This window comes from Neofelis nebulosa, chromosome 4 (genome assembly GCF_028018385.1).
Source record: "Neofelis nebulosa isolate mNeoNeb1 chromosome 4, mNeoNeb1.pri, whole genome shotgun sequence".
Lineage (NCBI taxonomy): Eukaryota > Metazoa > Chordata > Mammalia > Carnivora > Felidae > Neofelis > Neofelis nebulosa.
The window spans coordinates 152,526,296-152,542,023 of NC_080785.1; the positions used below are offsets into that span (position 1 = coordinate 152,526,296).

Genomic DNA, 15,728 nt, shown 5'->3' on the forward strand with positions numbered 1-15,728 from the left:
GCAAAGGAAAAAAAAAGCCATTGGTACATAGACCTTGTAGATTGCTTTGGGTATATGGACATTTTGACAATATTCAGTCTTCCAACCCATGAGCATGGGGGAGGCTTCCATTTATTAGGACATTTTCTTTCAGAAATGTTTTGTAGTTTGTGGTGTACAAGTTTTTCACCTACTGGGCTAAATTTATTCAGAGGTATTTTATTTTTTTGGATGCTATTGTAAATGGAATTGTTTTATTAATTTTATTTTCAGATTGTTCACTGATGCTGTATAGAAACACAACTCACTTTCATGTGTTGGTCTGTACCCTGAAACAATCTAATTATTAGCTTTAGTAGTTTTTATATGAATTTTTTGGGATTTTCTATATGTAGAATCATGTCCTCTTCAAACAGAGATAGTTTTACTTCTTCTTTCCAATTTGGATCACTCTACCTACCACAGCTTTATTGAGGTAAAACTGACAAATAAAATTTTGGATGCCTTTAATTTCTCTTTCTTGCCTAAAGCTCTGGCTAGAACTTTTAGCATAATGTTGAATATCAGTGGTAAAAGTAGGTATCCTTGTCTTGTTCCTGATCTTAGAAAGAGATCTTTCAAGGGTACCTGGGTGGTTCAGTTGGTTAAGCATCTGACTTCATCTCAGGTCATGATCTTGCAGTTTGTGGGCTCGAGCTCCAATTCAGGCTCTGTGCTGACAGCTCAGAGCCTGGAACCTGCTTTGGATTCTGTGTCTCCCTCTCTCTCTCTGTCCCTCCCCCACTCCTGCTCTGTCTCTCTCCCTCTCAAAAATAAACATTAAAATTTTTTTTAATAAGTAAACATTAAAAAAAAATTTTTTTAAATAATGAAAGAGACCTTTCAGTCTTTCACCGTTGAGTATGATATTTGTTGTGGGGTTTTCATAAATGTTCTTTATCATGTTGAGGAAGTTCCCTTCTAGTCTTTCTTTTTCTGAGTGTTTTTATTATGAAAAAGTGTTGAATTTTGCCAAATACTATGAGGGTTTTGTTAAATGTCAGTTGAGAAGAACAGGTCCTTTTTACCTCCTTCGTTCTATTAAGTGATGTTATTGCATAGATATGGTTGATATTTTTAGGTTGAACCACACTGCACTCTTGGGATAAATCTTGCTTGGTCATAGTGTGTAATTCTTGTAATATGCTGTTGGATTCAGTTTACTAGTATTTAGTTGAGAATTTTTGCATTTATATTCATAATGGATATTGGCCTATAGTCTTTTTAATTTTTTTTGAATGTTTATTTAAAAAAAAATTTTTTTTTTAACGTTTATTTATTTTTGAGACAGACAGAGATAGAGCATGAACAGGGGAGGGTCAGAGAGAGGGAGACACAGAATCTGAAACAGGCTCCAGGCTCTGAGCTGTCAGCACAGAGCCTGACGCGGGGCTCGAACTCACGGACCATGAGATCATGACCTGAGCTGAAGTCGGCCGCTTAACCAACTGAGCCACCCAGGCGCCCCCTGAATGTTTATTTTTGAGAGAGAGACAGAACATGAATGGGGAAGGGGCAGAGAGAGGGAGACACAGAATCCAGAGCAGGCTCCAGGCTCTGAGCTGTCAGCACAGAGTCCAACTTGGGGTTCGAACTCCCAAACTGTGAGATCATGACCTGAGCTGAAGTTGGACACTTAACCAACTGAGCCACCCAGGCACCCCTATAGTCTTGTTTGTATGTGTGTGTGTGTGATGTCTTTATCTTTGCTATCACGGTAATTCTGGCTTCATAGAATGATTAGAAAGTATTTTTTCCTCTTCTATTATCTGGAAGAATTTGAAAAGAACTGGCATTCTCTCTTAAATGTTTGGTAGTATTCACTAATGAAGATATTTGGTCTTGAACTTTTCTTTGTTAAGAGGTTTTTTTCATTGCTGATTCAAGCTCTTTACTTGATAAAGATCTTGAGATTTTCTCTTTCTTGAGTCAGTGTAGGTAATTTGTGTTTCTAGGAATTTGTCCATTTCATCCAGGCTATCTAATTTGTTGACACTTGTTTATAGTATTCCTTAAAAATCATTTTTTATTTATGTAAGGTCAGTAATAATGCCTTAACTTTCATCAAATTCATACCTTAATTTTATTGTACATTCTCTTTATGATACCCTGTATTTCTACTTAAATATTCAAGATGATTTTGAATTTTCTATATTTGATTTAATGCTAAGTATGTTTTGTACATCCAGTATCTTTCACAAACAAACATCTATAACAACAGGTATTCTAAAATACTTGTTACAGGGGTGCCTGGCTGGCTCAGTCGGTGGAGCATGTGACTCTTAATCTTGGGATTGTGAATTCAAGCCCTAAGTCAGGTATGGATATTACTTAAAAATAAAATCTTATTTTAGAATTTTTTTTAAATTTTTTTATTTTTTTAAATGTTTTAATTTTTTTAACGTTTATTTATTTTTGAGACAGAGACAGAGCATGAACAGGGGAGGGTCAGAGAGAGGGAGACACAGAATCTGAAACAGGCTCCAGGCTCTGAGCTGTCAGCACAAAGCCTGACGCGGGGCTCAAACCCATGGACCGTGAGATCATGACCTGAGCCAAAGTCAGTCGCCCAACTGACTGAGCCACCCAGGCACCCCTTATTTTAGAATTTTTAAAAAATGTTTGTTTATTTATTTATTTATTTATTTATTATATTTTTTTTTAATTTTTTTTTCAACGTTTATTTTATTTTTTGGGACAGAGAGAGACAGAGCATGAACGGGGGAGGGACAGAGAGAGAGGGAGACACAGAATCGGAAACAGGCTCCAGGCTCTGAGCCATCAGCCCAGAGCCTGACGCGGGGCTCGAACTCACAGACCGTGAGATCGTGACCTGGCTGAAGTCGGACGCTTAACCGACTGCGCCACCCAGGCGCCCCTGTTTGTTTATTTTTGAGAGAGAGAAATAAAAAGAATGAGCAGGGGGAGGGGCAGAGAGAGAGAGAATCCCAAGCAGGCTTTTGTGCTCTCAGTGCAGAGCCCAACACAGAGCTCGATCCCACGAACTGTGAGATCATGACCTGAACTGAAATCAAGAGTTGACGCTTAAACAACCGAGCCAGCCAGGATCCCCAAAATTAAATCTTAAAAAAAAAAAAGAAATAAAATAAAATATTTGTTACATAAGAATTCACTATAAGCAGAGTGTTTTTCCTTCTCAAATTTAGCTAAAGATTATCAAATAAAATTTAGTCATAATGTATAATGTGCCATAAAGTAAAAAATGATCATTTCAAAATATAATTCTTTCAGACATAAAGGGCTAAACATAACTAAACTGTATGATGGACCTTGTGTAAGTAAAGTCACTTTTATTCTTCACTTTTAGGAATAAATCAGATATACTGATATGTTGTAGAGAGTTTTAAATGTTTTGTTATAAAAACTTTCAAGCATAAACTAGATACAACAGTAAATATCATATGCCTATTACATCAATCTAACCAAGTACAAAGTGTTTGCCACATTTCCTTCCTTTATTATTTCTTCTTTCTTTGCTTACGTATATTAACACATGGCTTGGACATCATGTCATTTCACTCTCAGAAGTGTGGACATTTCCTTACATGCCCATAATTCTGTTATCACACCTAATTAGTTCCCTGTCATCTTCCAATATGTACTTCATGTTCAAATTTTCCCAGCCATCTCAAAAATAATACCTGCTGGGGAAATAAAAGTATTTTAGCCTAATAACTCAGTAGTAAAGAACATCCAGTCCATCCTTTCTGTTCCCTGTCATGCCCAATTTCTGGGATACTGACAAAAGACATTAATTGGAACATTAAAAGTTATTCTGCAACGAATGGACCAGGTCTTGCTTAGCTCTGGTCTAGATATTGTGTCTTTGACCTTAGAGTCATAAGGCCAAAGCAAGAACTCAGCTGATGCCATAGAGATCATTGTAGAATTATGAGGCATAGAAATAAGACTGGAGAGGGGCACCTGGGTGGCTCAGTCAGTTAAGCGTCCGACTCTTGGTTTCAGTTCAGGTCATGATCTCATGGTTCATGAGTTTGAGCCCTGCATCAGGCTCTGTGCTGACGGCCTAGAGCCTACTTGCAATTCTGTCTCCCTCTCTCTCTGTCCCTCCCCTGCTTGCTATCTATGTCTCTCAAAATAAATAAGAGAGACTCTTTAAAAAAAAAGAGAGAAATAGAACTGAAGAAAATCATCTTGGAACAAAATATGAAGAAGGTTGAAGGTAAAATGATTACATGCTTTTGTAATAACTCTATGACAATATCTTTTAATATAATCTCAGTGACAAGTTGACAAGGCTCAACTGATGTATATAGACCACCAGACATATTACTTGGGGGAAGGCCTATAACCTGAAAGCTCTCTAGTTCCACTAGAGAGAAATCATGGTGGCAGGTTTGGGGGCAGCCTGGGTGAGACTAGTCTAGAAATCAACTGGTACACTGTGGAAGGTGACTTCATGGAGTTACATGCAATTTTCAGAATAAATCAGATATACATTTAGAAGTATGAGTAGATCTCAAAATAGTGCACTGAGAGAAAAAGCAAGAGAAGGAATAATACAAGTAACACCATACCATTACATAAACTAAAAATAACACAAATAATATATATTTTATACAAACACATAAACAAAAAGAGATACACTGAATTCATTAAAATCATTGGCTACAGTGTGGGGAGAAAGAGAGGAAACAAATAAATGAATGAATAGTGGCCCCTCCCCACAGCTCTTTCCCAAAGCACAATGGAAACTGTTTTTGACAGGATCACAAAAAAAAATAACAATATCCTTGACAGGAAGAGCAACAATGATCACTGATTGATTGCCAACCATGTACCCTGCACTGTGTCACATGCTTTGCCTATATCTACTCCCCTGTGTTTCTACAACCCCCGCCATGAGGAAGGTATTGCTATTAGCTATGTTTCATAATGAAAAATGGAGAGGTCCACAGAGGGATGTGACTTGCCCAAGGATACACAGCTAGGAACGGGAAGAACTGAGTCCTGAACCTGGCTAGTCAGTCTCCAGACCCTGTTCTTTAACACCGCTTTCTATGCTGCCCATGGCACCCCATGTGCCTCTGACTTCGACTCTGCTCCACTCCAACTTCCTCCTCCTCTACCCTCCACCTTTCTGCCCCATGGCTCTCCTGGGGTCCAAAGACTCACATAGGCACCTGCATCCTTAGCTCTCCTCATCTCTTCCCACTTCCACTCTGTGCTTTTGTTCTCCAGTGAAATTAGAAGGTCTCTAGTCTGCCTTAATTTGCAGAATAATTGTTTAGCATTCCTCCTACAGGACTATGGGTGTAGTTATTAATGTGGTACTTTTTCTCTTCATTTTCCCAAATTTGATTTCTCTAAGTAGGTATTTCCTTTGCAGGAAAACTCCTGAACTTTACCATGAAGAATTACAGAACTTGCTGAATCACCAGATGATCAACGGGAACATAATGGCTGCCACTTCAAGTATTACTCCCTGTAGAAGAAAATGCTGGAACTGGAGGAAACCAATGGTTAGAGGATCAAACTCCTTGAGATTTTGCTTCTTCGATAAATGATTCTCAGTAGAAAATATGCCTGGCAAACACTTCTCTTGGTTAATAAGAATATGTTAAAAATATCAACTATTCTGTGTTCTCATCCCAAAACTACATGACTTATGCCTCGGGGTCCCTCTGTTCTCGTAAAGATTGTGAGCAAATGACCACAGAAATCTAAACAAGGGGATAGATACCTCAAGGGCAGCTCTATTTATAACCTGAGGGCTCTCTGGTCATTACCGAGCTAAATGTGTCATGTGAGTGATGTGGCTTTCAATACACCAGGATCTGGTTTGAGAAATTAACAACCATAACATAAAAGAGAGACTACTATTCACAGAATACGTATTGAGTGCTCACTTCGGCAGCACATAAACTAAAATTGGAATGATGCAGAGGAGATTAGCCCCTGTGCAAGGATGACACACAAATTCACGAAGCTTTCCATATTTTTTGGAAGCCAATTTGACAATAAATTATATTTAAAAAAATGAATAAATAAATAAATAAATAAAACAAAAAAACAAAGAAAACATATTGAGCACAATACTTGGAGTAATGCCTGGCCACAGTAAGGTTTCTAAATAAATACTCTACAAGCACTACCTTCTCTATCTCACGATAAACTTAAGAAGTATACCCCCATTTTAATGACAAAGGAACCGAGGCTTAGAGACTTTCACATAATTCCACAGTGAAGATTCTACTAGAACAAACTGTATAGATCCTTATATAAAACATACAGTTAGGGTGCTAGGGAAACACACACACACACACACACACACACACACACACAAGACTGAGAAAGGATGAGGAAATACATGCTTATGTTAATATATGTTTATTTCTGGGGCGCCTGGGTGGCTCAGTCGGTTAAGCGGCCGACTTCAGCTCAGGTCATGATCTCATGGTCCGTGAGTTCGAGCCCCGCATCGGGCTCTGTGCTGACAGCTCAGAGCCTGGAGCCCGTTTCAGATTCTGTGTCTCCCTCTCTCTGACACTCCCCCGTTCATGCTTTGTCTCTCTCTGTCTCAAAAATAAATAAACGTTAAAAAAAATTAAAAAAAAAATATATATGTTTATTTCTTATGCTTTAATGTTTTTGTACTTTCCTAAAATTATAAGCTGAAGACCAATGATATCACTCAGGACTAAGGACATTTACTCAACATAATCTAGAAGTTACAGTCATTTGCTCCAATTTCTTCTCACTTCTTAGGACACAGCATAACAAGAATGAAAAGAATAGAGTGAGAGTCTTATCAGAAGTTCTTAAATGAACCCCAGGCAGCATGCATTAATAAATTAAAAAGCCTCCCAAACTCAGAAATTCTAATGCAAAACCAGAATTAGGAACCATCTGACTCAATTATCTTCTTGAGGTCCCATGCAACACAGAGATCCTACAATTCTGAAGAGAAAATTATTTATATCTGATGGCACTCTTTGCTCAGTGTGGATATGTCTTTTCTTCAGATATGAGAGACTGAAAGTGTCTATAGAAATAAAAGAGGTGGACAGAGATTTAATATGAGGGTGAAATTGTTTAAGGGGGAAAGAGGAGATGAGAAGAAGAGACAAAGTGGAAACCTCCACTGAACTCATGCTGGTGGGTTCAAATCTGCTCCAACATGACCTGCACACATACATAAAATGACATTTGTATGATGATAACACCACAAAGGAAGAGGTAGATGGAGCTATATAGAAGCAATATTAAGCATTAAAATTAAGATGGAATTAACATGAACTAGATTGTTATAAGTTAAGATGTTAATTGCAATCCCTAAGGCAATCACTAAGGAACTAAGTAAAAAAATATAGTAAAAGAAATGACAAGGGAATGAAAATAGTACACTCAAAAATATTTAACATACAAGAAAAATCAATAATGGAAGAATAGAAGAACAAAAAAGACAAGACAGATAGAAAACAAATAACAAAATGGCACAGGACAATCCTACCTTATCCACAGCTATGTAAACATTAACATCAAAAAGAGATTGGCAGAATGAATAAAAACACAATCCAATTAGATGCTGTCCACAAGAGATACATTTTTAAATTTTTTTTTAATGTTTATTTTTGAGAGAGAGAGAGAGAGAGAGAGACAGAACAAAGTAGGGGAGGGGCAGAGAGAAAGGGAGACACAGAATTCGAAGCACACTCCAGGCTCTCAGCCGTCAGCACAGAGCCTAATGCAGGGTTGAACTCATGAACTGTGAGATCGTGACCTGACTCTTAACCAACTGACCCACCCGGGTGCCCCAAGAGATACATTTTGGATTCTAAGACACAAATAGGTTGAAAATAAAGGATGAAAAAAAGATGAGCCATGCAAACAGTAACAAAAAGAAACCTGGAGTGGCTATACTACTATCAAACAAAACAGAATTTAGACAAAAACTGTTACCAGAGACAAAGGATTTAAAAAAATTTTTTTTTTCTTTTTTAATTTGAGAGAGAGCGCTCGTGCAAGTGGGAGATGGGTAGAGGGAGAGGGAGAGAGAGAATATTAAGTAGGCTCCATGCCCAGCATAGGGCCAGACGTGGGGCTCAATCTGACAACACTGGGATTGTGACCTGAGCCAAAATCAAGAGTCAGATGCTTAATCGACTGAGGCACTCAGGCGCCCCCCCCCCCCCAGGATATTTTATAATGATCAAAGAATCAAACCAGCAAGAGGGCATATAAATATAAAAAATTTTGCAACTAAAAATAGAGCCCCCAAAATTCATGAAGCCAATTAGAGAGAAATAGACAATTCCACAATAATAGCTGGAGATTTTGTGGCACCTGGGTGGCTCAGTCAGTTAGGTGTCCGACTTCGGCTCAAGTCGTGATCTCACGGCTTGTGAGTTCAAGCCCCGTGTCGGGCTCTGTGATGAAGGCTCAGAGCCTGGAGCGTGTTTAGGATTCTGTGTCTCCCTCGCTCTCTGCCCCTCCCCCGCTCACACTCTGTCTCTCTCTGTCTCTCAAAAATAAACATTAAAATAAACAAATAAATAAATAAATAAATTTTAAAGTGCATACCAGCCAATGCAGCAATACTTCCAAGGGTGTAAAACACTGCAAAAATCTTTTAAAAAAATAAAAATAATAATAATAGCTGGAGATTTCAACATCCCCTTTTCAATCCTGGATAGAGCAACTAAGCAGAAGATCAAAAGTAAAGTAGAAGACTTGAATAACTATAACTATACAGACATCACAGACCCCACTAGACATCTACAGAACACTTCATACAACAATAGCAGAATTACACATATTTCTCAAGTGCACATGAAATATTCTCCAGGATAGACTATATCCCAGACCATTAAAAATGTCCAATAAATTTAAAAGGATTGAAATCATACAAAGTATGTTTTCTGATCACAATGGACTAAAATTAGAAATCAATAGAAGGAAATACCTAAGAAATAGCTAACAAAATTATTGGCAAATACCTAACAAACCTATGTATACATTTTCCTTCCAAGCCAGTAATCTCACTCCTCTAAGAATCTACCACTCTGAAGAGACACCTCTATACAAAAATATATATATGTGTGAGGTGCCTGGGTGGCTCAGTTGGTTGAGTGTCCAGCTTTGGCTCAGGTCATGATCTCACGGTTTGAGTTTGAGCTCCACGTCGGGCTCTGTGCTGACAGATCAGAGTCTGGAGCTGCTTCGGATTCTGTGTCTCCCTCTCTCTCTGCCCCTCTCCTACTCCTCTGTCTCTCAAAAATAAATAAATGTTAACGATTAAAAAAAATGTGTGTGTGTGTGTGTGTGTGTGTGTGTAGTTATTCACTGCAGCATTGTTATTGCAAATTACTGAAAACAACCTAAATGTCCATGTATAGGAGAGTGGTTAAATACACTATAGTACATCACACAATAAACAACAAGGCAGCTGTAAAAGTGAATTAGAAAGATATCTATGAGCTGATATGCAGTGTTTTCCAGGGCATTCTGTAAGTGGAGAAAGCAAAATGCCAAAGAGTATCTACACTACACTACACTTGTGTAAGAAAGAAGGGGATAAAATAAAATACATCTGTATCTGCTCATTTGTGCAAAGGGAATACAGAGAGGGTAAACTAGAAACAAAAAAAAAGGTTGGTTACCTGTAGGGAGTAGGTGGGGAAATGACGGAAAGAAATGGGGAATGGGAACAAGACAGTAGGAATGAGGGGGGAGTAGCACTTCTCTGAGTGTATCTTTTTTGGTACAGTTCTCTTAAAACCACAGTTATGGTTCACATACACAAAAATAAACAATTAAAACCAACCAGGATGTGGGGAACTCAAAATGGAATACAAACACTAACCACTGCACTATCTGTGCAAATATTTGTTAATATTTCTGTATATTTCCCACACTGAAGGGATAGGGAAGAAGACAACCAACCTAAATAACTTTGTGGATCAGTATCTTGACTGGCTACTGTAAGACTAAAGACAACAAGAATTCTACATAAATGCTGCATTCCAGTTGGTAACTGGTGAGGGAGAAGATGCCAGATTTCGTGGGGGACAGAACAGATTTGAGATGAGGATTGCATTTGAAGAGTAGATGTGCTGTAGGCAATTGGGAGTGGCTGGAGCTCCAAAGAATGTCAGGGAGAGCCCTCCACCCTCACCTAATAGATTGGTCTTTACTTCTACCTTAAGAAATGACTCCTCTGGAGGCTCCATTCAAGAGAAATGGAACTCTAATCCAAACAGCAGTAGAGGACAACTCACTTCTTTTGCCTGGAGATGTTTTGTTTTACTTAGCAATTTGTAGAGTCATATTTATTAGCCAGTCGGTAGGAGACATTTATTTATCGTAGCTGCCAACAAGCCGTAGTTGTTTAGACTACAGTCTACAGTTCATTCTTGGTTTTTTATGACATTTATTTACTTAAGTGACATAGCCTTTCCTTTATGGCTTCTAGACCGTATCTTCTTGGGAAAGTCTCCTCACCATGAAGGATATAAACATATTTTCCTAAATTTCGTTCCAACATTTTCATCATTTTACCCATTTAAAGCCAGGCAGAATTTAGCATGTATTTGGTTGGAGTTAGTCTGTTTCCTTCCAGATGGATCCTCAACCTTATGAACATTAACCTTTTCTGTGGAATGCCACTGACTTTTATGTATACCTATACTTCACTATTTGATGAAAGTGGATTTATAAAAAATTATAAGTATTTTTGTAAGACAAGTCTATACCCAACCATTCTTTTTTTTAAAAATGGAGCACCTGGGTGGTTCAGTTGGTTGAGCATCCAACTTCAGCCCAGGTTATGATCTCAACAGTTCGTGAGCTGGAGCCCCAGATCCTCTGCCCTCCCACCCCCCTTCTCTGATCCTCTCCCGCTCACTCATACTCTCTCTCTCTCAAAAATAAATAAACATAAAAAAATAAAAATAATTTTTAGGGGTGCCTACGTGGCTCAGTCAGTTGAGCATCCAACTTCGGTTCAGGTCATGATCTCACGGATTCATGAGTTTGAACCCTGCATGGGTCTCACTGCTGTCAGTGCAGAGCCTGCTTTGGATCTTCTGTTCCCCCCCCCCCCCCCCCCAGTCCCTGCCCTGATCATCCTCTCTCTCTCAAAAATAAACATTTGTAGGGGCGCCTGGGTGGCGCAGTCGGTTAAGCGTCCGACTTCAGCCAGGTCACGATCTCGCGGTCCGTGAGTTCGAGCCCCGCGTCAGGCTCTGGGCTGATGGCTCGGAGCCTGGAGCCTGTTTCCGATTCTGTGTCTCCCTCTTTCTCTGCCCCTCCCCCGTTCATGCTCTGTCTCTCTCTGTCCCAAAAATAAATAAAAAACGTTGAAAAAAAAAATTAAAAAAAAAAAAAATAAACATTTGTAAAAGAATAAAAATATTTTTTTTACTGGTTTAAAAATATTTATTCTTCTACATACAAGACCTTCATTCTAAAAGCTTTGCCCATGACTGATGTAATCCTATTCCAACACCACAATTTAAATTATTGTAGCTTTATATTTAATATCTAAGTGTTACCTCATTACTACTATTTCTTAACATTTTCTTGCCTTTTTTTCCTGTCAAGTCATCTTTAAGAATATTTTTTGGGGGTGCCTGGATGGCTCAGTTGGTTAAGTGTCCAACTCTTAATTTCAGCTCAGGTCAGGATATCATGGTCAGGAGCCCACTGGGCTCTGTGCTGACAGCACAGAACCTGCTTGGGATTCTCTCTCTCAAAATAAATAAAATATTTTTTAAAAAAGAATATTTTCTTAAATATTCCCCAATCTCATTTGGAATATTGATTATAATTGCCTGGATGGTGCTTGAAATGCTCTGTATCTTGATCTGGGTGATGGTTACTCATACGTACACATATATATTTAAATTTATTTTACTTTACATTTACTTATTTTTGAGAAACAGAGTGAGACAAAGCGTGAGCGGGGGAGGGGCAGAGAGAGAAAGAGACACAGAATCCGAATCAGGCTCCAGGCTCTGAGCAAGCAGTCAGCACAGAGCCTGACGCGGGGCTCAAACCCACAAACTGAGATCATGACCTGAGCCGGTCAGACGCTCAACCGACTGAGTCACCCAGGCGCCCCTACATATATATATTTAAAAGCTGCATACTTAAGATTTGTTCACTTTGCTGTATGCATAACTGCATAAAAATTTTAAAATAAACATATTTTTGATACTTTTTTTCATTTTGAGAAATCTCTGCTCTTATTTTTAACTCTGCCTTTTAAATAAATTTTGTGTTTAGTTTGCTTATTTTTTATAACTTGTAGAGATGGAGGCTTTGATGATTTTTCAGCTTTCTTCTCAAATATATGTATTTTAGGTTTTAGCAGTGTCCTTCAATTTAAAGCAAATTATGCCTAAGTACAATGTACATACAGAATTCACATAACCATAAGCAAGATGAAGCACCTTCTCAGTACTGTTCTTAGTAAATGTTTTCTATTACTATTGTTACTTGTCCTTTGTCTCTTATGTATGGGCACCCTAGTGGTGGGGAAGGGGTTGGAAATGGGAGAAAGGGGAGGCTTCTGGGATTCCATCTTTATTAGAGCATGGATTTTTTTTTTTTTTTCTTTTGTCTTCTCACAGGGTTCCCACGGGGAAAATTTGTGCCTGTTTCTTGAAGTTTAGTTCATGTCAGGGTCTGGAATTGGGGAAAGAGCTGGTTTATATAGGGTTCCTGTCTTTTGTCCAGCTGGGTTGTTAGCTGGTTTCCGGGAGTCTCCCTGGAGTCCTGATGATTGTTCCAGGGAAATTGGGGGAATGGTAATGCTATCTATGGCTCTTATCTCCTGGATCATGGTGGTCATTATATTGCTGTTTCTTTTGCTGTGTGTCCTAGAGCAAGGGCTTTACTGAGCCATCCATCTGTGTCTGAGAGTTTTGCAACTTACTAAGGACAGTTGTCTTCCATCATGGGTCTAGGATGACCAGCTGACCTGCTGTGTTGGGACGGAGGTATGGTCAGAATGACTGGGGCTTTCACTGTCCATCTTCTGAGATTTGAAGTTTTGTTCAGACTTGCTGGCAGTCTACCACATCCTGTATTTAGGGAAGTTTTCCTAGCTTCCCCACATACCGCCCCCCCCCCCCTTGGCTTTCTAGGAGACTTATTGCTTCATATTCTGTGCCTGGCCAATTAACTTGCTGACACTCATTCACTACGTGCTTTACCCTATGCACAGTTTGAGTTGCTGCAATTCCCCTTGTCTGTGGCTCATGGTAGGGTGAAATACTGGCTTTTCATTTGTGGAGTCAGGGTTGGGAGTCTGGGGACCCTGGAGATTAGCGATTTATGGGTGAGGGTTTAGAGGTCAGAATTTATGAGTCAGGATTTAGGGATTAAAAATTGAGATTAGGGCAGGATTAGGAGGTTAGAAGACAAATGTCAGGGCCTCAGGATCTAGAACCAGGTCTAAGGTTAAAGTCTGAGAAGTTCAGGGACTAGGGCTTGGGTTATGGTTGGAAAGTAGTGTCAAAGGAGTTAAGGTTAGAGGGGGACTGGGGGTGGATTAGATGTTAGGGCTGTGGCAAAGGCCTAACATTTAGGACCTGAGTTTAAGGACCAAAGGTTACAAGGTCAGTGTCAGAAGAGAATGAGTCAGGGTCAGGGTCAGAAGAGCTAGGGTTAGATTACAAGAGTCAAATCACTGTCATTGATGGGGCTATAGGTCAGGATAAAGGATTTAGAATCACGGTTAGGTGCTAGGGTTGGGATTCGTTGGGGTTAGGGACGCAGGGTGAGGGTCACTTCCTGTTTTTCCTTGCTGTGGGCAGATTCTCCAGTCAGAAGGAAGGCATTAGGTTCTATGGTCACATAAGCCCTAAGCCCCAGGGGATACATGTCAAGGTTTCATGCTAACTATTCCATTGCATCCCACTTGATCATGGCAACACTGGGCCCTGAGGCACAAGGGGTCAGTAGGAGAGAGATGCCGAACTCTGTCTCCTGCGGACACTTCCTCATATCTGAAAGTCGGACTCTAGAGTCCCCTTTACTTGGCTCAGGGGATCACCTTTCCTCCTCCAAAGCAATCTGGACACACACACATACACACACTTTCACATAGAAGTATCTACACATGCAGGGAGGACACAAAAGGATTAGAGGGCTCCTAGCCAGATTTTCCTCTCTTTAATAAAGCCAGAAGAAAGGCTGGGCTAAAGCAACAACGACAGGTACAAGTCCTGAGGGAAAACAGAGAAGGGTTATGAGAAAGAGAATGCTGGGAGAGGGTGTTACTTTAGATCGTGAAATCTGGCCAGGCCTCTCTGCGGAGGACACAATGCTGAGTGAACCAAGCAAATATTGGGTAAAAGAGTGTTCAGGCAGAGTGAGAACCTCCTGTGGTGGTCTTGAGGTGGCAACAAGGCAGTGGAATGATAAGCGTGAAGTGAGAGTGGATTGTGAAGGAATATTGGTCAGCAAAGGCCAAGTAACGTGGTGCTTTAAGGGCCATGGCAAGGAGTTTGGCTCTTGTTCTTAGTAGAGCAGCAAAAAATGGCAGTGCTTCAGGCAGGAGAGTGATGGGACCAGTTTTATGCATGAAAAAGATCTGAGGGCGCCTGATTGGCTGGCAGTGGAGTGTGCAACTCTTGACCTCAGGGTTGTGAGTTCAAGCCTCACGTAGGGTATAGAGATTAAAAATGTGTTTTTGAAAAAATAAAAAGATCACTCTGACGGCTATATGAGAAACAAGCCACAGAAGGGTAAGGATAGACAGCACACGAAGAGAGGAAGCTGGCTTGGGCTAGGAGATGGCCAGAGGTGATCAGGTGTAACCTACAGCTTAAGGTTAAAGAGACAGGTTTGCTGACGGATTGTTGAAGGGAGGCAAAAAAAAAAAAAAAAAAAGAAAAAAAGAAAAGAAAAGAAACTAAGAATCATGCCTGAGTTTTTGGAAAATTGGATGGCTGGCAGGAGTGGATCTCAGAGGATCGAAAGTTCTGTTTGTAACATTTACAGCAAAAGAAAAAATACAGGGGCGCCTGGGTGGCGCAGTCGGTTAAGCGTCCGACTTCAGCCAGGTCACGATCTCGCGGTCCGTGAGTTCGAGCCCCGCGTCAGGCTCTGGGCTGATGGCTCAGAGCCTGGAGCCTGTTTCCGCTTCTGTGCCTCCCTCTCTCTCTGCCCCTCCCCCGTTCATGCTCTGTCTCTCTCTGTCCCAAAAATAAAAATAAAAAACGTTGAAAAAAAAAAATTAAAAAAAAAAAAATACACACGTCATATAAAAAGTGAATGTGAAGGTATTTAAGTGTATTTTTTTAATGGAAAATTTTTGTTTTGGCAGTTTTTTTTTTTTTAACGTTTATTTATTTTTGAGACAAAGAGAGACAGAGCATGAACAGGGAAGGGGCAGAGAGAGGGAGACAAAGAATCTGAAGCAGGCTCCAGGCTCCGAGCCATCAGCCCAGAGCCCGACTCGGGGCTCGAACTCACGGACCGCGAGACCGTGACCTGAGTTAAAGTCGGACGCTTAACCAACTGAGCCACCCAGGCGCTCCTGTTTTGGCAGTTTTGAGCAGATAGTGATTCAAAGTTAGACAGAAACTTCTATCAACATTTTTTGTTCTCTAAAGTAAATGTTCTCTCAGTTACGATCCACTTGGTTTGTGAATATTGTAAACTTGACTAAACTAATCCTTGGGACTCATTCTCCTGATTAAACAGGCCAGTGAATA

General features: G+C 39.9%; 1 protein-coding gene and 1 non-coding gene across 14 annotated transcripts in view; one reads left to right on the forward strand and one right to left on the reverse strand.

The window, feature by feature from the left end:
* Positions 1 to 15,728, reverse strand: part of FBXW12 (F-box and WD repeat domain containing 12) — a 77,628-nt gene that overhangs the window by 56,451 nt on the left and 5,449 nt on the right. The window lies entirely within an intron of this gene.
* Positions 5,902 to 6,003, forward strand: LOC131511188 (U6 spliceosomal RNA). The gene has a single exon (XR_009261392.1). It is a non-coding gene; the product is annotated as a U6 spliceosomal RNA (small nuclear RNA).